Genomic DNA, 23,018 nt, shown 5'->3' with positions numbered 1-23,018 from the left:
TGTTGAGAAACCAACCCAGCCAGAGTGTTGATAAACGAACATCCCCAGAGTGTTGATAAACTAACCCCCCAGAGTGTTGATAAACTAACATCCCCAGAGTGTCGAGAAACTAACCCCGCCAGAGTGTTGATAAACTAACATCCCCAGAGTGTTGACAAACTAACCCCCCAGAGTGTTGAGAAACTAACATCCCCAGAGTGTTGAGAAACTAACCCCGCCAGAGTGTTGATAAACTAACATCCCCAGAGTGTTGATAAACTAACCCCCCAGAGTGTTGATAAACTAACATCCCCAGAGTGTTGATAAACTAACCCCCCAGAGTGTTGAAAAACTAACCCCCCCAGAGTGTTGATATACTAACCCCCCAGAGTGTTGATAAACTAACCCCCAAGAGTGTTGATAAACTAACATCCCCAGAGTGTTGAGAAACTAACCCCCCAGAGTGTTGATAAACTAACATCCCCAGAGTGTTGATAAACTAACCCCCCCAGAGTGTTGATGAACTAACCCCCCAGAGTGTTGATAAACTAACCCCCCAGAGTGTTGATAAACTAACATCCCCAGGGTGTTGATAAACTAACCCCCCAGAGTGTTGATAAACTGACCCCCCAGAGAGTTGATAAACTAACCCCCAGAGTGTTGATAAACTAACATCCCCAGAGTGTTGATAAACTAACCCCCCAGAGTGTTGGTAAAATAACATCCCCAGAGTGTTGATAAACTAACCCCCGCAGAGTGTTGATAAACTAACCCCCCAGAGTGTTGATAAACTAACCCCCCAGAGTGTTGATAAACTAACATCCCCAGAGTGTTGAGAAACTAACCCCGCCAGAGTGTTGATAAACTAACCCCCCAGAGTGTTGATAAACTAACCCCCCAGAGTGTTGATAAACTACATCCCCAGAGTGTTGAGAAACTAACCCCCCAGAGTGTTGATAAAATAACATCCCCAGTGTTGATAACCTATCCCACCCAGAGTGTTGATAAACTAATCCCCCAGAGTGTTGATAAACTAACCCCCAGAGTGTTGATAAACTACATCCCCAGAGTGTTGAGAAACTAACCCCCCAGAGTGTTGATAAAATAACATCCCCAGAGTGTTGATAAACTAACCCCCCCAGAGTGTTGATAAACTAACATCCCCAGAGTGTTGATAAACTAACCCCCAGAGTGTTGATAAACTAACATCCCCTGGGTGTTGATAAACTAACCCCCCAGAGTGTTGATAAACTAACCCCCCAGAGTGTTGATAAACTAACCCCCCAGAGTGTTGAGAAACTAACCCCCCAGAGTGTTGATAAACTAACATCCCCAGAGTGTTGATGAACTAACCCCCCAGAGTGTTGATAAACTAACCCCCAGAGTGTTGATAAACTAACATCCCCAGGGTGTTGATAAACTAACCCCCAGAGTGTTGATAAACTGACCCCCCAGAGTGTTGATAAACTAACCCCCCAGAGTGTTGATAAACTAACATCCCCAGAGTGTTGATAAACTAACCCCCCAGAGTGTTGGTAAACTAACATCCCCAGAGTGTTGGTAAACTAACATCCCCAGAGTGTTGATAAACTAACATCCCCAGAGTGTTGATAAACTAACATCCCCAGAGTGTTGATAAACTAATACCCCCAGAGTGTTGATAAACTAACATCCCCAGAGTGTTGATAAACTAACATCCCCAGAGTGTTGAGAAACTAACCCCGCCAGAGTGTTGATAAACTAACATCCCCAGAGTGTTGAGAAACTAACCCCCCAGAGTGTTGATAAACTAACATCCCCAGAGTGTTGAGAAACTAACCCCGCCAGAGTGTTGATAAACTAACATCCCCAGAGTGTTGATAAACTAAACCCCATGAGTGTTGATAAACTAACATTCCCAGAGTGTTGAGAAACTAACCCCGCCAGAGTGTTGATAAGCTAACATCCCCAGAGTGTTGATAAACTAACCCCCCAGAGTGTTGATAAACTAACATCCCCAGAGTGTTGATAAACTAACATCCCCAGAGTGTTGAGAAACTAACCCCCAGAGTGTTGATAAACTAACATCCCGATAGTGTTGACAAACTAACCCCCCAGAGTGTTGATAAACTAACCCCCCAGAGTGTTGATAAACTAACATCCCCAGGGTGTTGATAAACTAACGCCCCCCAGAGTGTTGATAAACTAACCCCCCAGAGTGTTGATAAACTAACCCCCCAGAGTGTTGATAAACTAACATCCCCAGAGTGTTGATAAACTAACCCCCCAGAGTGTTGATAAACTAACATCCCCAGAGTGTTGAGAAACCAACCCAGCCAGAGTGTTGATAAACGAACATCCCCAGAGTGTTGATAAACTAACCCCCCAGAGTGTTGATAAACTAACATCCCCAGAGTGTCGAGAAACTAACCCCGCCAGAGTGTTGATAAACTAACATCCCCAGAGTGTTGACAAACTAACCCCCCAGAGTGTTGAGAAACTAACATCCCCAGAGTGTTGAGAAACTAACCCCGCCAGAGTGTTGATAAACTAACATCCCCAGAGTTTTGATAAACTAACCCCCCAGAGTGTTGATAAACTAACATCCCCAGAGTGTTGATAAACTAACCCCCCCAGAGTGTTGAAAAACTAACCCCCCCAGAGTGTTGATATACTAACCCCCCAGAGTGTTGATAAACTAACCCCAAGAGTGTTGATAAACTAACATCCCCAGAGTGTTGAGAAACTAACCCCCAGAGTGTTGATAAACTAACATCCCCAGAGTGTTGATAAACTAACCCCCCCAGAGTGTTGATGAACTAACCCCCAGAGTGTTGATAAACTAACCCCCCAGAGTGTTGATAAACTAACATCCCCAGGGTGTTGATAAACTAACCCCCCAGAGTGTTGATAAACTGACCCCCAGAGAGTTGATAAACTAACCCCCCAGAGTGTTGATAAACTAACATCCCCAGAGTGTTGATAAACTAACCCCCAGAGTGTTGGTAAAATAACATCCCCAGAGTGTTGATAAACTAACCCCCGCAGAGTGTTGATAAACTAACCCCCCAGAGTGTTGATAAACTAACCCCCAGAGTGTTGATAAACTACATCCCCAGAGTGTTGAGAAACTAACCCCCAGAGTGTTGATAAAATAACATCCCCAGTGTTGATAACCTAACCCTCCCAGAGTGTTGATAAACTAATCCCCCAGAGTGTTGATAAACTAACCCCCCAGAGTGTTGATAAACTACATCCCCAGAGTGTTGAGAAACTAACCCCCCAGAGTGTTGATAAAATAACATCCCCAGAGTGTTGATAAACTAACCCCCCCAGAGTGTTGATAAACTAACATCCCCAGAGTGTTGATAAACTAACCCCCAGAGTGTTGATAAACTAACATCCCCAGGGTGTTGATAAACTAACCCCCCAGAGTGTTGATAAACTAACCCCCCAGAGTGTTGATAAACTAACCCCCCAGAGTGTTGAGAAACTAACCCCCCAGAGTGTTGATAAACTAACATCCCCAGAGTGTTGATGAACTAACCCCCCAGAGTGTTGATAAACTAACCCACCCAGAGTGTTGGTAAACTAACATCCCCAGAGTGTTGATAAACTAACATCCCCAGAGTGTTGATAAACTAACATCCCCAGAGTGTTGATAAACTAATACCCCCAGAGTGTTGATAAACTAACATCCCCAGAGTGTTGATAAACTAACATCCCCAGAGTGTTGAGAAACTAACCCCGCCAGAGTGTTGATAAACTAACATCCCCAGAGTGTTGAGAAACTAACCCCCCAGAGTGTTGATAAACTAACATCCCCAGAGTGTTGAGAAACTAACCCCGCCAGAGTGTTGATAAACTAACATCCCCAGAGTGTTGATAAACTAACCCCCAAGAGTGTTGATAAACTAACATCCCCAGAGTGTTGAGAAACTAACCCCGCCAGAGTGTTGATAAGCTAACATCCCCAGAGTGTTGATAAACTAACCCCCCAGAGTGTTGATAAACTAACATCCCCATAGTGTTGATAAACTAACATCCCCAGAGTGTTGAGAAACTAACCCCCAGAGTGTTGATAAACTAACATCCCGATAGTGTTGACAAACTAACCCCCCAGAGTGTTGATAAACTAATCCCCCAGAGTGTTGATAAACTAACATCCCCAGGGTGTTGATAAACTAACGCCCCCCAGAGTGTTGATAAACTAACCCCCCAGAGTGTTGATAAACTAACCCCCCAGAGTGTTGATAAACTAACATCCCCAGAGTGTTGATAAACTAACCCCCCAGAGTGTTGATAAACTAACATCCCCAGAGTGTTGGTAAACTAACCCCCAGAGTGTTGGTAAACTAACATCCCCCGAGTGTTGGTAAACTAACATCCCCAGAGTGTTGGGAAACTAACATCCCCAGAGAGTTGATAAACTAACATCCCCAGAGAGTTGATAAACTAACATCCCCAGAGTGTTGATAAACTAATACCCCCAGAGTGTTGATAAACTAACATCCCCAGAGTGTTGGTAAACTAATACCCCCAGAGTGTTGATAAACTAACATCCCCAGAGTGTTGATAAACTAACATCCCCAGAGTGTTGATAAACTAACATCCCCAGAGTGTTGAGAAACTAACCCCGCCAGAGTGTTGATAAAATAACATCCCCAGAGTGTTGATAAACTAACCCCCCAGAATGTTGATAAACTAACATCCCCAGAGTGTTGAGAAACTAACCCCGCCAGAGTGTTGATAAGCTAACCCCCCAGTGTGTTGATAAACTAACATCCCCAGAGTGTTGATAAACTAACATCCCCAGAGTGTTGATAAATTAACCCCCCCAGAGTGTTGATAAACTAACCCCCCCAGAGTGTTGATAAACTAACCCCGCCAGAGTGTTGATAAACTAACCCCCCCAGAGTGTTGATAAACTAACCCCCCCAGAGTGTTGATAAACTAACCCCCCAGAGTGTTGATAAAATAACATCCCCAGAGTGTTGATAAACTAACCCCCCAGAGTGTTGATAAACTAACCCCCCAGAGTGTTGATAAACTAACCCCCAGAGTGTTGAAAAACTAACATCCCCAGGGTGTTGATAAACTAACCCCCCCAGAGTGTTGATAAACTAACATCCCCAGAGTGTTGATAAACTAACATCCCCAGAGTGTTGATAAACTAACATCCCCAGTGTTGAGAAACTAACCCCACCAGAGTGTTGATAAACTAACATCCCCAGAGTGTTGATAAACTAACATCCCCAGGGTGTTGATAAACTAACCCCCCAGAGTGTTGATAAACTAACCCCCCAGAGTGTTGATAAACTAACCCCCCAGAGTGTTGATAAACTAACATCCCCAGAGTGTTGATAAACTAACCCCCCAGAGTGTTGATAAACTAACATCCCCAGAGTGTTGGTAAACTAACATCCCCAGAGTGTTGGTAAACTAACATCCCCAGAGAGTTGATAAACTAACATCCCCAGAGTGTTGATAAACTAACATCCCCAGAGTGTTGATAAACTAACATCCCCAGAGTGTTGATAAACTAATACCCCCAGAGTGTTGATAAACTAACATCCCCAGAGTGTTGATAAACTAACATCCCCAGAGTGTTGATAAACTAACACCCGCAGAGTGTTGATAAACTAACATCCCCAGAGTGTTGATAAACTAACATCCCCAGAGTGTTGATAAACTAACCCCCCAGAGTGTTGATAAACTAACATCCCCAGAGTGTTGAGAAACTAACCCCGCCAGAGTGTTGATAAGCTAACATCCCCAGAGTGTTGATAAACTAACCCCCCAGACTGTTGATAAACTAACATCCCCAGAGTGTTGAGAAACTAACCCCACCAGAGTGTTCATAAACTAACATCCCCAGAGTGTTGATAAACTAACATCCCCAGAGTGTTGATAAACTAACCCCCCCAGAGTGTTTATAAACTAACCCCCCCAGAGTGTTGATAAACTAACCCCCCAGAGTGTTGATAAACTAACATCCCCAGAGTGTTGATAAACTAACATCCCCAGAGTGTTGATAAACTAACATCCCCAGAGTGTTGATAAACTAACATCCGCAGAGTGTTGATAAACTAACATCCCCAGAGTGTTGATAAACTAACATCCCCAGAATGTCGGGTCCCTAACACCATGGGTGTTGCAAATTCCCAGTTAAATTAACACTTTATTAGAGCTGATGCTGTTACACTTAATCAATGTTAAGGAATTAACACCTGTGATGTTACAGTAACTTGTTTAGAGGTGTTGTTTTAACACTGTAGGGTGTATCAAATAAAATAAAATGTTATTCGTCACATGCTTCGTTAAACAACAGGTGTCAACCATCAGTGAAATGCTTACTTACAGTCCTTCCCAACAATACAGAGAGAAAGAGAATAGAGAAATAATAGAAAAGTAAAACATACACTTGGCTTTATACACAGAGTACCAGTACAGAGTCCATGATAACATGGCTTTATACACGGAGTACCAGTACAGAGTCCATGATAACATGGCTTTATACATGGAGTACCAGTACAGAGTCCATGATAACATGGCTTTATACACGGAGTACCAGTACAGAGTCCATGATAACATGGCTTTATACACAGAGTACCAGTACAGACTCCATGATAACATGGCTTTATACACAGAGTACCAGTACAGAGTCCATGATAACATGGCTTTATACACAGAGTACATGTACAGAGTCCATGATAACATGGCTTTATACACGGAGTACCAGTACAGAGTCCATGATAACATGGCTTTATACACGGAGTACCAGTACAGAGTCCATGTGCAGAGTACGAGGTAATGGAGGTAGATATGTACATATAGGCAGGGATAAAGTGGCTAGACAACAGGATAGACAATAAACAGTAGCAGCAGTGTATGTGATGAGTCAAAAGAGTTGGTGCAAAAAGAGTCAATGCAGACAGTTAAGTAGTGTCGTGTCTGGGGGTACCATTAAACGGAAGATATGTTTATCAATTAGCTCCCTGTAATTATTATCACGCGATTAAACTGATTAATCGTTTAATTGTAATTAACTAGGAGATCGGGGCACCAAGGAGAATATTCAGATTACAAAGCTATAATTTTCCTAATATAACTTTCCTGTACTATAATATTATATTCTATTACAGTATAGGCCGATTATCTTCTAGTTTCAATGGTGTATTTACCTCTAGTCCAGTCTCATCCCAAACGTCGTAAATTGTTGTATCTGCACGAACCCAGTCTTTACTAAAATCATCCATACATCAATTGTCTTAAAATCATTTATTTACTACACTAAGTAATTAACAGAAAAACATACAAACAGTAATTATCGTCACAAAGGATTGGTATCGGAATGTGCCCTTGTGGGCTAAACAGGCAGGTCGGCCTGTTGAACAATGGATCATAAACGGTCAGGCTCAGAAGTTACACAGAGTTCATTAATATTAACAATTGACAATTGAAGGCTCACTCATTCGGGAACAATTGCAATCAATATATATTTACGCTCAGTGTGTCGTCGTTCTTTGTTGGAGAGTTCGGTTCTGTTGGGAAGTTTTGTCCGCGTTCTCTCTCTCTCTCTCTCTCTCTCTCTGTTAGAATGGATCTTTCAGAGCGACATTCATTAATGTCGTCATCGAATGGTTGTTTCGTTGGTCTTCGCGTTCAATGATATAATTTACTTAGCTGCAGACTAATAATTAATATCAAAGACTTGTTCTTATTCTGTCAGTATCGATAGTCTAAAAGTTAACCACGTGGTATGGTTCACTTTCAGTAGAGGAATTGGAAGGTAAAACCTATTAGCCAACGGAGTGTAGGCCTGGTCTGAAGAAATGTAAATCCGGGGGTGTTTTATAGTGCCCATAGAACAGCTTGTCAAATGACGCCTGGTCCTGTATGGGTCCCTGGGGGCGTGCCTATGACTGAGCTAGACTTGGTTACAGAAATACAATTCTATCACATTACATCAGTACATAGCATCTCAATGTCTTACAAAAGCTTTATCCTTATTAATACATTCCATACACCCATATGATGCAAGTCTTAAACTGAGTCTATTATATAAACAGTTTTATGGTAATATGGCTATATTGTCTCTTCTGAGTATCACCAAATTGTACCAAGCGGATCAGTTCGTTGCTGGATTCTTCACCAATCTTCCATACCTTCTCCAGAACACAAAATGTCGCTTGGCTCTCCAATTCTATGAGTTGGAAGAATTTCCTGTGTCTCTCTATGGGCCATGTGGCCAGAGACTCTCCTGGAATTTTAGAGTTTTTACGACCCTTTACACACAGGGTGGATTGTGTGCAAAAGGGAGGGGTCAACTGTCCTCCCTGTACCAAAAGAGGCCAACTTCATGACAGTAGTTAACCATATAGCTACTCTGACTAACTATTTACCAGTCTTATTAATTGGGGGTAGAAGCTGTTCAGGTTCCTGTTGGTTCCAGACTTGGTGCATCGGTACCACTTGCCGTATGATAGCAGAGAGAACAGTCTGTGACTTGGGTGACTGGAGTTTTTAGACTGGAGTTTGAAGGGCCTTCCTCTGACACCATCTGGCATAGAGGTCCTGGATGGCAGGGAGCTCAGCCCCAGTGATGTACTGGGCCATATGCACTACCCTCTGTAGCGCCTTACGGTCAGATGTCAAGCAGTTGCCGTATCAGGCAGTGACGCAGCGAGTCAAGATGCTCTCAATGGTGCTGCAGTAGAACCTTTTGAGGGTCTGAGGACCCATTCCAAATCTTTTCAGTCTCCTGAGGTGGAAGAGGCATTGTCGTGCCCTCTTCACGACTGTGTTGCTGTGTTTGGACCATGATAGATCCTTAGTGAAGTGGACACTGAGGAACTTGAAGCTCTCGACCCGCTCTACTACAGCCCCGTCGATGTGAATGGATGCGTGCTCAGCCTTCCGTTTCCTGTAGTCCGCAATCAGCTCCTTTGTCTTACTGACCTGGAGGAAGAGGTTGTTGTCCTGGCACCATGGTGTAAAGCCTTATTTGCATATTTATTTCCCAAGGGGCCTTTCGGGTGTATTTTAGAGTTACCAGGCCACCCATGACTGTGTTTGCTAGTGACAGAGACATGAGTGTTGCATTCAATGGCTTTAAGTCCTGTAGCCTTCACCAAGTGAGTGGCTAAGTTAATATTTTACAATAACAATTCAATTATTTACGACAATACATTATTTTCTTTGACAATACTTCAACAGCCTAGTTTTGTCCTAACACAGTGGTCTGCCACATCGGAAAGTCACATTATGCTGGTTTGCAAAGTGTTATATAATTCCTATTGTAATCCAGTCAGAGGATTGTCAACAATTGGAACTGTTAATCACCCGCAACTACACTGACTGGCAATGTAGGGAAGATGAATACATGAGTCTACCTTCATTAAGCATCGAAACTGGAGTAACCGTCTCAATAAAACCCACTTCCAGATTGGATTAGGATAGAAAAATGTGTTATTTATCTCTGTTTAGTATAAGATCAATTAATCACTCAATGTGCATGCAGAAACATAGATATTAAAACAAACTAGTATAAAAAGCAACTTGCAACAAGGCATCCTGGGAAATATGATAATGAGGCCCCTCCCATATCTTTTTTCATTGCGAGAGAGTTTCATTTCATTTATTCACTGCAGGTGGTGTAAATTTCAATCCCACTGGTGTTAACCCCATTAGAATCAACACTCAGATATAACAACTGTCTTTTGCTTTGCGCACACACACACACACACCAAAATGCACACACACACATACATGAATGCACACACACACACACACACACACACACACACACACACACACACACACACACACACACACACACACACACACACACACACACACACACACACACACACACACACACACACACACACACACTAACTGATCATGACGTCTACATTTAGGGCATCCAGGAGGATCAGGCCATCACCTCAGCTTCACCCTGCTACACAGACGGAGCTTATGAAACCAGATAAAGAGAGAGATAGAGAAAGAGAGAGAGAAATACATAGATAGAAAGAGAGAGAGAGCGAGAGAGACAGTCTACTACTCTTTGATAGATAGATAGATAGATAGATAGATAGATAGATAGATAGATAGATAGATAGATAGATAGATAGATAGATAGATAGATAGATAGATAGATAGATAGATAGATAGATAGATAGATAGATAGATAGATAGATAGATAGATAGATAGATAGATAGATAGATAGATAGATAGATAGATAGATAGAGTCTACTACTCTTAGACAGAGAGACAGTCTACTACTCTTAGATAGAGAGAGATAGAGACAGCCTCCTCCTAGATAGAGAGATATAGAGATAGAGACATATACCACTCTTAGATAGAGAGACAGTCTACTCAATGACAGTAATATTACGGTGGGGATTTCTCCCTCTTGTCAAGTGGATCTCGGTGCTCCACCAAACTGTCCCCCAGCTTTCTGTTCTTCCTGAGAACACTCAGAACTTAAAAATGAGCATTTACAAGAACTCAAATCAAACATTATTCAACGTGCATTCAATACACGTTACACCTTAAAAAAATGTTAAAGGTAGAATATGCAGAAAACGCTGCACTATTTCCTGGTTGCTAAAATTCTAATAGTTCGCCTGATTTCAATTTATGTGACAAAACAAGCAATGTAGAGAGAATCATTTTGATGAGGAGTCTGGGTTGACCTGTACATCACAGCTGTTAATGAGGAGTCTGGGTTGACCTGTACATCACAGCTGTTAATGAGGAGTCTGGGTTGACCTGTACATCACAGCTGTTAATGAGGAGTCTGGGTTGACCTGTACATCACAGCTGTTCATGAGGAGTCTGGGTTGACCTGTACATCACAGCTGTTAATGAGGAGTCTGGGTTGACCTGTACATCACAGCTGTTCATGAGGAGTCTGGGTTGACCTGTACATCACAGCTGTTAGTGAGGAGTCTGGGTTGACCTGTACATCACAGCTGTTAATGAGGAGTCTGGGTTGACCTGTACATCACAGCTGTTCATGAGGAGTCTGGGTTGACCTGTACATCACAGCTGTTAGTGAGGAGTCTGGGTTGACCTGTACATCACAGCTGTTAATGAGGAGTCTGGGTTGACCTGTACATCACAGCTGTTCATGAGGAGTCTGGGTTGACCTGTACATCACAGCTGTTAATGAGGAGTCTGGGTTGACCTGTACATCACAGCTGTTCATGAGGAGTCTGGGTTGACCTGTACATCACAGCTGTTAGTGAGGAGTCTGGGTTGACCTGTACATCACAGCTGTTAATGAGGAGTCTGGGTTGACCTGTACATCACAGCTGTTCATGAGGAGTCTGGGTTGACCTGTACATCACAGCTGTTAGTGAGGAGTCTGGGTTGACCTGTACATCACAGCTGTTAATGAGGAGTCTGGGTTGACCTGTACATCACAGCTGTTAATGAGGAGTCTGGGTTGACCTGTACATCACAGCTGTTAATGAGGAGTCTGGGTTGACCTGTACATCACAGTTCATGAGGAGTCTGGGTTGCTGCTGCACTTTCCCCCAAACTAAGAATGTTACTTTGTATCAATATGCTTTCATATTACATCATTCAATAAGACGTTATTTACCTCTAGGCCAGACTTGCAAGGAAACCAGAAGTACTTTAGAGCAACGAGAGCGAGAGAGAGAGAGAGACCACATGAGAGGAAGAATGTTGTTAATGCAGAACCCTGTCAACTGATGCATGTTCATATTCAGAGCTTCTGGATAGTCTCACAGATACAACACACACGCACACACCAGTGGCACAGCGGTCTAAGACACTGCATCTCAGTGCTTGAGGCGTCACTACAGACCCTGGTTTGATTCCAGCTGTATCACAACCGACCGTGATTGGGAGTTTGGGAGTTCCATAGGGACTCATAGTTGATTCATGCTTGATAAATTATCTGATTGGTTGCTTCATGCTTGATAAATTATCTGATTGGTTGCTTCATGTTTGAAAAATTATCTGATTGGCTGATGGGTTTATGGTACATAAGTATTTTAAGGTGTATGTTTCTAGTCTCGTGGCATGTACACAGGTGACATGAGCAGATGTAATATTGTATTGTTTTCTCGCTTAAACAACTAAATAATTACAAACGTAATATAACTATCTGTTATGCCTACAGACCTGTGACTCTAACAAGGTTTATAGGATAATAACCCTTAAACAACTACATAATTACACACTTAATATAACTATCTGTTATGCCTACAGACCTGTGACTCTAACAAGGTTTATAGGACACTGCCTGTCAGTGTGGAGAGAAGAAGACAGTAGGGTACACAAGGGCCATGTCCCAAATGGCATCCTGTTCCCTTTACAGTTTAAAAGTAGTGCACTGGGGAAAGGATCCGATTGGGAACACAGTATGGTGTCAGGCAGTGATTACAGATTACAGAATGAACCGTGAATAATGATGAGTGAGAAAGTTACAGACGCATAAAATATCATACCCCAAAGACATGTGAACCTCTCCTGTTGTTGTAATGGGGAGAGGTTCACATGTCCTGCCGGTATGAGTTCTGTGCGTCTGTGGCACTCATCATGTTTCATGGTACATTCAGGACTATCCGTAATCACGGTAGAATCTAATAATATGTTTAGAAATGTATTCTATTCTTATTTACAATAAAAGTGACTCCAAAATGTAATTTAATTATTTTCTACTCATACGATTGCTCAGAGAAAGAGATTTTGTTTAATAAGTAATTATTTTTTTTCTCAAGTTCAGTTCAAGTTTTCAGTTCAAGTTTTATTGTCACATGCACAAGTACAGTGAAATGCTTAACTTGCAAGCTCTACCCGACGGTGCAGTAATCAATATAAAAACAGTATAACTAATAACATTATTATTATTATTTTATATTCATAAATAATAAAGAAAACAGGAGAAATACGAAATGAGAGGATGCCTTATACAGGGTCAGTGCCAATAGCACATTTATAATGTGCAGGGATACTGGAGTAATGAGGTAGATATATACATGTAGGCAGGGATTAGGAGAAGGTGACTGGTAGCCGGATAAATAGATACTAATATATACATGTAAACAGGAGTAATAGTGACCAGTAGCAGGATAAATAGATTCTAATATATACATGTAAACAGGAGTAATAGTGACCAGTAGCAGGATAAATAGATACTAATATATACATGTAAACAGGAGTAATAGTGACCAGTAGCAGGATAAATAGATTCTAATATATACATGTAAACAGGAGTAATAGTGACCAGTAGCAGGATAAATAGATTCTAATATATACATGTAAACAGGAGTAATAGTGACCAGTAGCAGGATAAATAGATACTAATATATACATGTAAACAGGAGTAATAGTGACCAGTAGCAGGATAAATAGATTCTAATATATACATGTAAACAGGAGTAATAGTGACCAGTAGCAGGATAAATAGATACTAATATATACATGTAAACAGGAGTAATAGTGACCAGTAGCAGGATAAATAGATTCTAATATATACATGTAAACAGGAGTAATAGTGACCAGTAGCAGGATAAATAGATTCTAATATATACATGTAAACAGGAGTAATAGTGACCAGTAGCAGGATAAATAGATACTAATATATACATGTAAACAGGAGTAATAGTGACCAGTAGCAGGATAAATAGATACTAATATATACATGTAAACAGGAGTAATAGTGACCAGTAGCAGGATAAATAGATATTAATATATACATGTAAACAGGAGTAATAGTGACCAGTAGCAGGATGAATAGATACTAATATATACATGTAAACAGGAGTAATAGTGACCAGTAGCAGGATAAATAGATACTAATATATACATGTAAACAGGAGTAATAGTGACCAGTAGCAGGATAAATAGATACTAATATATACATGTAAACAGGAGTAATAGTGACCAGTAGCAGGATAAATAGATACTAATATATACATGTAAACAGGAGTAATAGTGACCAGTAGCAGGATAAATAGATTCTAATATATACATGTAAACAGGAGTAATAGTGACCAGTAGCAGGATAAATAGATTCTAATATATACATGTAAACAGGAGTAATAGTGACCAGTAGCAGGATAAATAGATACTAATATATACATGTAAACAGGAGTAATAGTGACCAGTAGCAGGATAAATAGATTCTAATATATACATGTAAACAGGAGTAATAGTGACCAGTAGCAGGATAAATAGATACTAATATATACATGTAAACAGGAGTAATAGTGACCAGTAGCAGGATAAATAGATACTAATATATACATGTAAACAGGAGTAATAGTGACCAGTAGCAGGATGAATAGATACTAATATATACATGTAAACAGGAGTAATAGTGACCAGTAGCAGGATAAATAGATACTAATATATACATGTAAACAGGAGTAATAGTGACCAGTAGCAGGATGAACAGATTCTAATGGTAGTCAATAATTAATGAACAGCGTAGTGGCAGTAATACATCTAATCAATACTCATTTTAGCAGCAGTGTAGGTGTGAGAGGGAACAGTAGCCAGAGTCTTGATGCACCGGTACCATCTGCCAGACGGGAGCATGGAGAACAGTCCATGTCTCAAAACGGTAGTGGTGAAAATTATCGGCAGCCCTGTTTTCAAAACCTTGTCTTGCAAGGATATTGACACTGAGCCTTTTCTAAAATGTTTTATGAGTTAGAGAACATGTTGGGAAGGATCTTAGACCATCCTTCCTTCCAGAATCCTTCCAGATCCTTGATATCATCTGACGGCCTTTATGGACTGACCTCTTCAGTTCAAACCACAGGTTTTCAACGGGGTTCAAGTCCGGCGACTGAGATGGCTATTGCAAAATGATGATTTTGTAGTCAATTAACCATTTCTTTATGGATTTATATGTGTTGCTTGGCGTTATTGACTTGCTGGAAGATCCACTTGCAGCCAAATTTCATCCTCCTGGCAGGGACATCCAGGTTTTTGGGCTACAATGTCCTGGCACTGGATACATTTTATGATGCCGTTGACCTTAACAAGGGACCCAGGACCAGTGGAAGCCAAATAGCCCCGTAACATAACAAATCCAGCAGCATATTTGACAGTAGGTATGGGGTTCTTTTCTGCTCATGCATTCTCATATCAACTCCAAACCCACCACTGGTGGACGTGGCCAAAGAGCTCTAATTGACCAACGCAACGGTTCCAATCCAAGTGGCAACACCGTTTAGCAAACTCCAGATGTTTACATTAGCTAACCTGTTGGGGATAGGGGGCAGTATTTGCACGGCCGGATAAAAAACGTACCCGATTTAATCTGGTTACTACTCCTGCCCAGTAACTAGAATATGCATATAATTATTGGCTTTGGATAGAAAACACCCTAAAGTTTCTAAAACTGTTTGAATGGTGTCTGTGAGTATAACAGAACTCATATGGCAGGCCAAAACCTGAGAAGATTCCATGCAGGAAGTGGCCTGTCTGACAAATTGTGTTTCATCTTGGCTCTTTTTATTGAAGACTGAGGATCTTTGCAATAACGTGACACTTCCTACGGCTCCCATAGGCTCTCAGAGCCCGGGAAAAAGCTGAACGATATCGAGGCAGGCTCTGGCTGAAACACTTTATCGCTTTTGGCAAGTGGCCGATCAGAGTACTATGGGCTTAGGCGCGTGCACGAGTCGACCGAATGCTTTATTTTCTTTCGTCTGTTTACCTAAACGCAAATTCCCGGTCGGAATATTATCGCTTTTTTATGAGAAAAATGGCATAAAAATGTATTTTAAACAGCGGTTGACATGCTTCGAAGTACGGTAATGGAATATTTAGAATTTTTTTGTCACGAATTGCGCCATGCTCGTCACCCTTATTTACCCTTTCGGATAGTGTCTTGAACGCACGAACAAAACGCCGCTATTTGGATATAACGACGGATTATTTTGGACCAAACCAACATTTGTTATTGAAGTAGAAGTCCTGGGAGTGCATTCTGACGAAGACAGCAAAGGTAATAACATTTTTCTTATAGAAAATCTGACTTTGGTGAGTGCTAAACTTGCTGGGTGTCTAAATAGCTAGCCCTGTGATGCCGGGCTATCTACTGAGAATATTGCAAAATGTGCTTTCACCGAAAAGCTATTTTAAAATCGGACATATCGAGTGCATAGAGGAGTTCTGTATCTATAATTCTTAAAATAATTGTTATGCTTTTTGTGAACGTTTATCGTGAGTAATTTAGTAAATTCACCGGCAGTGTTCGGTGGGAATGCTAGTCACATGCTAGTCACATGCTAATGTAAAAAGCTGGTTTTTGATATAAATATGAACTTGATTGAACAAAACATGCATGTAATGTCCTAGGGTTGTCATCTGATGAAGATCATCAAAGGTTAGTGCTACATTTAGCTGTGGTTTGGGTTTATGTGACATTATATGCTAGCTTGAAAAATGGGTGTCTGATTATTTCTGGCTGGGTACTCTGCTGACATAATCTAATGTTTTGCTTTCGTTGTAAAGCCTTTTTGAAATCGGAGTGTGTGGTTAGATTAACGAGAGTCTTGTCTTTAAAATGGTGTAAAATAGTCATATGTTTGAAAAATTGAAGTTTTAGCATTTTTGAGGAATTTGAATAACGCGCCACGGGTTTACACTGGCTGTTGAGTAGGTTAGCCCATAGAGGTTAAATGACATTAAAATAGAGCTCTCGCTCACTCTCTATGCATAGCCCACAGTACGTACAGTCTGCTTTTCATGCATTGAAATACTGTAGGGTTCAGGGGGTAATGTTTGTAATTAGACCATATTACAATATTCAGTATCCCCATCACTAATTTGTGGAGTGAACTTGTATACATCATGGTCATGGAGCTGTTTAAACCAGGAACATATATCTCTGATGCTACACACAATAGGTATGGTGGTGGCAGTGAATACCTTACAGTGATTACCTGAGTTTACCTAACAAAGCCTCAATGAATACATTACCTTAATGACCTGAAAAGTTGACCTAATAAAGCTCATGAATATATTACTCATTGAAGAAGCAGAAGCTGAAGAAGAAGCTAAAGAAGAAGCTAGAGAAGAAGAAGCTGAAGAAGCACAAGAAGAGGATGCTAAAGAAGAAGAAGCTGAATAAGAAGAAGCTAGAGAAGAAGCCGAATAAGAAGAAGCTAGAGAAGAAGAAGCTGAATAAGAAGAAGCTAGATAAGAAGCTGAATAAGAAGAACCTGAAGAAGAAGAAGCTGAATAAGAAGAAGCTAGAGAAGAAGAAGCTGAAAAAGAAGAAGCTAGAGAAGAAGAAGCTGAAAAAGAAGAAGCTAGAGAAGAAGAAGCTGAATAAGAAGAACCTGAAGAAGAAGAAGCTGAATAAGAAGAAGCTAGAGTTGAAGAAGCTGAATAAGAAGAGGCTAGAGAAGAAGAAGCTGAAAAAGAAGAAGCTAGAGAAGAAGAAGCTGAAAAAGAAGAAGCTAGAGAAGAAGAAGCTGAAAAAGAAGAAGCTAGAGAAGAAGAAGCTAGAGAAGAAGAGGCTAGAGAAGAAGAGGCTAGAGAAGAAGAGGCTAGAGAAGAAGAGGCTAGAGAAGAAGAGGCTAGAGAAGAAGCAGAAGAAGCCAAATAAGAAGAGGCTAGAGAAGAAGAGGCTAGAGAAGAAGAGGCTAGAGAAGAATCTGAAGAAGCTGAAACAGAAGAGGAAGAAGGTCCAATATCCTGATAAGAATTGTCACTAGCTATTTTTAAATTAAATTGTCCTGGGATTTTGGGGGGAAAGTTTGCATAGAAAATAAATGCAACAATTGCCTGCAATAGTGCGTTTCCATTTAACTATCTTGTGTCGATATAAACAGCTGGAAGTAATGAAGTCACACCTAAAAAAAAGAATAACTTTTTCGCAAAAACTACAGTGTCAAATAAAAATGAAGTGGTTGAAGTGTTTCCATTACCCATTTAAGCAAATTGTGCATTAATGATTTGGCGACAGACTGTATGCCTTCCCACCTATCTGTTTCCGGTCTCAGGTAGCCCGCGAAAGACAGACTGTGCGCCCTCCCACCTACCTATCTGTTTCCGGTCTCAGGTAGCCCGCGAAAGACAGACTGTGCGCCCTCCCACCTACCTATCTGTTTCATGTCTCTGGTAGCCCAAAGCAGCACGGATAGAATGTAATAATTCACTAATATCTGCCATATTCTAATACTTCTCATTTGCCAACATATCTCCACGGTCTGTGCCGTGGTGAAACTTGCACTCCTGTATACCTGAAATAATTGAATGGCGAAACTTGCAAGCTAACCATAAAAGGGCGGCGGGAAGCCTTGTGGTTAAGAGCGTTGGGCCAGTAACCGAAAGGTTACTGGTTCAAATCCCTGAGCCGACTAGGTGAGAAATCTGTCGATGTTCCCTTCAGCAAACCACTTAACCCTAGTTCATCCTGTAAATCGTGCTGAATAAGAGCATCTACTGAAATGTAAAAGCAAGGTGAAGCAAGTCAGGCATTCTTGAAAGTCAGGACAATATTGCAAGCAGTAGGCATTTACAATAACGAAGAAGTCCATGGACAAAAATGGATGTAGCAACTACAGATTGCCCCTTTAAGTCTATCAACAGTCTGCAAGTTTGAGCATGTGTCCATTAGGCCTTTTGATTTATTGTTTTATCAGCATGAATTAGATTGAGCAATAAAAGCCCACTTTTATTCCATACGCTGGGATCCGCACTATGCAGCTGTTGCAAGAGTGCATTTTTCACTGGCTGTCCACTGGTTTAGAAAACAATGATTGATAGGCAGCTTAAACTTCTTGAATTCAAACGTTATTGGGTTCAAATATACATTTAGATTTGTGAACAGCAATCCACAACAACCACAATCCGTAAGGCGCAAATAACTAAATGAGAGAGCAGCAGTGTAATTCACATCAATGCACTATGTAGATATCATTAATAAGTGGCATCCGTGTTGCCGTAGACTACACAACTGCTGCCATCCTTACCACTAAGCGTTTATTGAAATTGAATAATCATTGGAAGACATAGTTTGGACTGTAGTTTACAGAAAGAAGACCATTCCTGCTCTTTTCCCTCGATCCATCAAACACATTTGGTGTGTCATCATAGTGGTCTCTGATTCATGGTCAGACTCAGATGGAACAATGATGATTTGAATGTTATTGAGGAAACAAAGATTATTTTCGCACACATCCTTTCTGAATTTAAAAGTAATTCTCGAAGTAATCTAGTGTTTCAAAATAATCTGTAATCTGATTACAATATTTTTGTACTTTTTGTGGATTACAGTTACACGTTTTTTGCAATCCCTTACATGAAACGATTACATGTAATCCGTTACTCCCCAACCATGGATAGGGATGTATAGAGTCATGGAAATAATATATACTACGTAGCCTTTGAATTGACAGAGATTTCTAGAAGGTTCGGAAATTGTGATCCATTAGGGTTTGACGTGCACTCTGGCGCTTTCACTCGCCTCCAGCGCATGCCTGGGACTAGAGTCGTGCAGCAGCGTGGCTAATTGCGCTGATAAGCGCCAACAAATATTTCATATTATCTGGAACAGATGCTGCTGTCATAAAGTGTGAAAACAGAAAAGGAAACACTATTCTGTATGTTACAATTACAAAACAGAGACATTGTCCACCGTAGCACGAACAAGTGCTGCGAAACTGGAAAATATGGTTAGGCCTACGCATTAGGTAAATTCACCACCCAGCCCTACTCATAAAGAATGAGATTATTATGTATATATATATATATATACATCTCAAAATACTATTTTATACCATTGTGTGAATGCTGTATTTACATATTGTACGTCCAAGGCAAACTTGCGGTACATTTTGTAATATGACATTCATCTCTACACAACATAACCATTATCAAACAGCTGGTAATATCGTTTGTTGTTTCTAATTCTGAAATAAATATTGCAGATATTTTTTATACAACTTCTTTTGAAATATTTTACGTTTGAAATAAATAATTAGCACTTTTTAATCATAAAAACATGCCTTCCATTTCTCCTATTTAGTGAAAAATGCTTGCCTACATATAGCTCGAAAGGACCCTTATAAATGCTATGTCAGAGCAAAGCCTACACAAGAATCCTCCTCAGTTGAACCAAAATGTAACTTTAAAAACTATTATAGACAGATTTGTTTCAAGAAGTAGCATCTCCTCCCATACATTCAACCTAACAACACGAATTATTACAGCAGTAATATTTAGCCAGAGTACAGGCTACCACTTCAGGCTGAGAATTTAGTTTCACTCTATTTCTCAGGCGGACACCCCCAGGCGACATCATAATCCCATGCCCCCAGAACAGCGCGGTAGGCAAGGGGGCAGTGCCCACTGCCAGCTAAGGGATCCAGAAGTCAGCAGCAAAAATGCCAATCATATCAAAGCGCTAAGAACCTGTGCACTACTACTCTATTTCCCCATCTCTCTCCCCCTCTCTGTGTCTCGCTGTCTCTCTCTCCCCCTCTCTCTACCTCCCCATCTCTCTCCCCCTCTCTGTGTCTCGCTGTCTCTCTCCCCCTCTCTCTATCTCCCCATCGCTGTGTCTCGCTGTCTCTCTCTCCCCCTCTCTCTACCTCCCCATCTCTCTCTCCCCCTCTCTGTGTCTCGCTGTCTCTCTCTCCCCCTCTCTGTGTCTCGCTGTCTCTCTCTCCCCCTCTCTCTATCTCCCCATCTCTCTCTCCCCCTCTCTGTGTCTCGCTGTCTCTCTCTCCCCCTCTCTCTATCTCCCCATCTCTCTCTCCCCCTCTCTGTGTCTCGCTGTCTCTCTCTCCCCCTCTCTCTATCTCCCCATCACTCTCCCCCTCTCTGTGTCTCGCTGTCTCTCTCTCCCCCTCTCTCTATCTCCCCATCTCTCTCCCCCTCTCTGTGTCTCGCTGTCTCTCTTTCCCCCTCTCTGTGTCTCGCTGTCTCTCTCTCTGTGTGTCTCGCTGTCTCTCTCTCTCGCTCTCTCTCTCTTTCTCTCTCTCTCTCTGTGTCTCGCTGTCTCTCTCTCTCTCTCTCCCCCTCTCTGTGTCTCGCTGTCTCTCTCTCCCCCTCTCTGTGTCTCTCTCTCTTTCCCTCTCTCTCTCTCGCTCTCTCTCTCTCTCTCTGTGTCTCGCTGTCTCTCACTCCCCCTCTCTGTGTCTCGCTGTCTCTCTCTCTCTCTCTCTCTCTCTGTGTCTCGCTGTCTCTCCCTCTCTCTCTCTCTGTGTCTCGCTGTCTCTCTCTCTCTCTCTCTCTCTCTCTCTCTCTCTCTCTGTGTCTCGCTGTCTCTCTCTCCCCCTCTCTGTGTCTCGCTGTCTCTCTCTCTCTGTGTGTCTCGCTGTCTCTCCCTCTCTCTCTCTCTCTGTCTCGCTGTCGCTCTCTCGGCATTAAGCAAATATAACACAATAAACCAGGCATTGCGTAAAACAGATGTGTCGTCAGTGAAACACTGTGACCTTTAGATCTGAGAATAAATAACTTTTAGTGAAGCTAAATGTTATTACAACATAATCTAGAAGTTGTTGCAATGCACGTAGCTACTCAAAATAAAACATACAAAGCCCATAACCACCACCGATAAAACGTACTGTAAAACTACCATTATCGTCATTAGGATATCATTTTCAAACTGCACCATTACAAATTACGGGTAGTAGGGTAGTTTAGTGGGCTAGCCTACCTTTGGCAGCATCGATCTCCTTTCGCTAGTGGGATATCCTACCTTTGGCAGTATCGACCTCCTTTCGCTGTTCCCTATCTCAGTTTCACCACTGGTCATCTTCTGAGGAACCGCTGGAAAACGGACTATATCCTGCCGAACGAGCTGCGCTAATCCAACTTTCAAAGAAATAGAGAATGCAAAAAAACGGTCAAGTCTTCTAGAACCGACAGTAAGGACTACAGAGTTTGACGCTGATCTTTGATGTACTTCTAGTCTCAGAACTCGATTCGGAGGAGCGGAGGAGAAATCGACCGGCGCGCGTTTGGGTGCAATGAGAGGAGAGCCACACAGTCAATGCGCGCCGGTCAGTTTTGCACCGGTGTGACGTCAAACAGAAGGGGCCCCCGACTCTGTAGCTGCTTGTGGGACTATCATCGCTCTCTTATCTTATTAGCCACCAAAGATGATAAAGAGAGAAACGATGCGCACAGGTATGTCCATCATATGCCGTTTTAATGATTGTACGATTTTACTTGGAGTCGCCAAACAAAACATGTTGCAAAATATGTTATCCTACTACAGGTGTAGGATCTTAATTTGAGCCAGTTTGCTACAGCAGGAAAATAATCCTGCAGCAACAGAAAATGTAAATTATTATATGGATTATAAATAATGGACATTTAGGGATTGATAGGCCTACATTTTTCATTAGGGAAAATCAAGTCTGTAATTTCCACTTGGAAATGTAAAACTAGAGTAGCCTTTTTAAACCACAAATACACTACAGGTTTTACATTTCTTGCATTGCTTTTAAAAGTTATCCTGCAACAGGGTGATCAAATTAAGATCCTACATCTGTATGTATAAGTGTAGGACAGTGCTCTCCAACCCTAACCTGATTCAGTTTATCAACCAGCTAATTATTAGAATCAGGTGTGCTAGATTAGGGTTGGAGTGAAAACCTACAGGAGGGTGGCTCTCCAAGAACAGGGTTGGAGTTATAACCTACAGGAGGGTAGCTTTCTCCAGGAACAGAGTTGGAGTGAAAACCTACAGGAGGGTAGCTCTCCAAGAACAGGGTTGGAGTGAAAACCTACAGGAGTGTAGCTCTCCAAGAACAGGGTTGGAGTGAAAACCTACAGGAGGGTAGCTCTCCAAGAACAGGGTTGGAGTTAAAACCTACAGGAGGGTTGCTCTTTCCAAGAACAGGGTTGGAGTGAAAACCTACAGGAGGGTAGCTCTCCAAGAACAGGGTTGGAGTGAAAACCTACAGGAGGGTAGCTCTCCAAGAACAGGGTTGGAGTTAAAACCTACAGGAGGGTAGCTCTCTCCAGGAACAGAGTTGGAGTGAAAACCTACAGGAGGGTAGCTCTCCAGGAACAGGGTTGGAGTTAAAATCTACAG

General features: G+C 41.7%; 1 protein-coding gene across 2 annotated transcripts in view; it reads right to left on the bottom strand.

The window, feature by feature from the left end:
• Positions 1-21,968, bottom strand: part of LOC106602019 (glucagon receptor) — a 273,403-nt gene extending 251,435 nt beyond the window's left edge. The window contains exon 1 of one of the 2 annotated variants that reach the window (XM_045715820.1): positions 21,633-21,968. The gene's annotated coding sequence lies outside the window, so the exon portion shown is untranslated. The remainder of the gene's footprint in view (positions 1-21,632) is intronic. The other variant, XM_045715819.1, reaches the window with a different exon arrangement.
• Between the last annotated feature and the right edge of the window lie 1,050 nt (positions 21,969-23,018).

This window comes from Salmo salar, chromosome ssa03, assembly GCF_905237065.1.
Source record: "Salmo salar chromosome ssa03, Ssal_v3.1, whole genome shotgun sequence".
Taxonomy (NCBI): Eukaryota; Metazoa; Chordata; class Actinopteri; order Salmoniformes; family Salmonidae; genus Salmo; species Salmo salar.
Note: the sequence above shows the minus strand (reverse complement) of the source record. Positions and strands in the feature narration are given on the sequence as shown.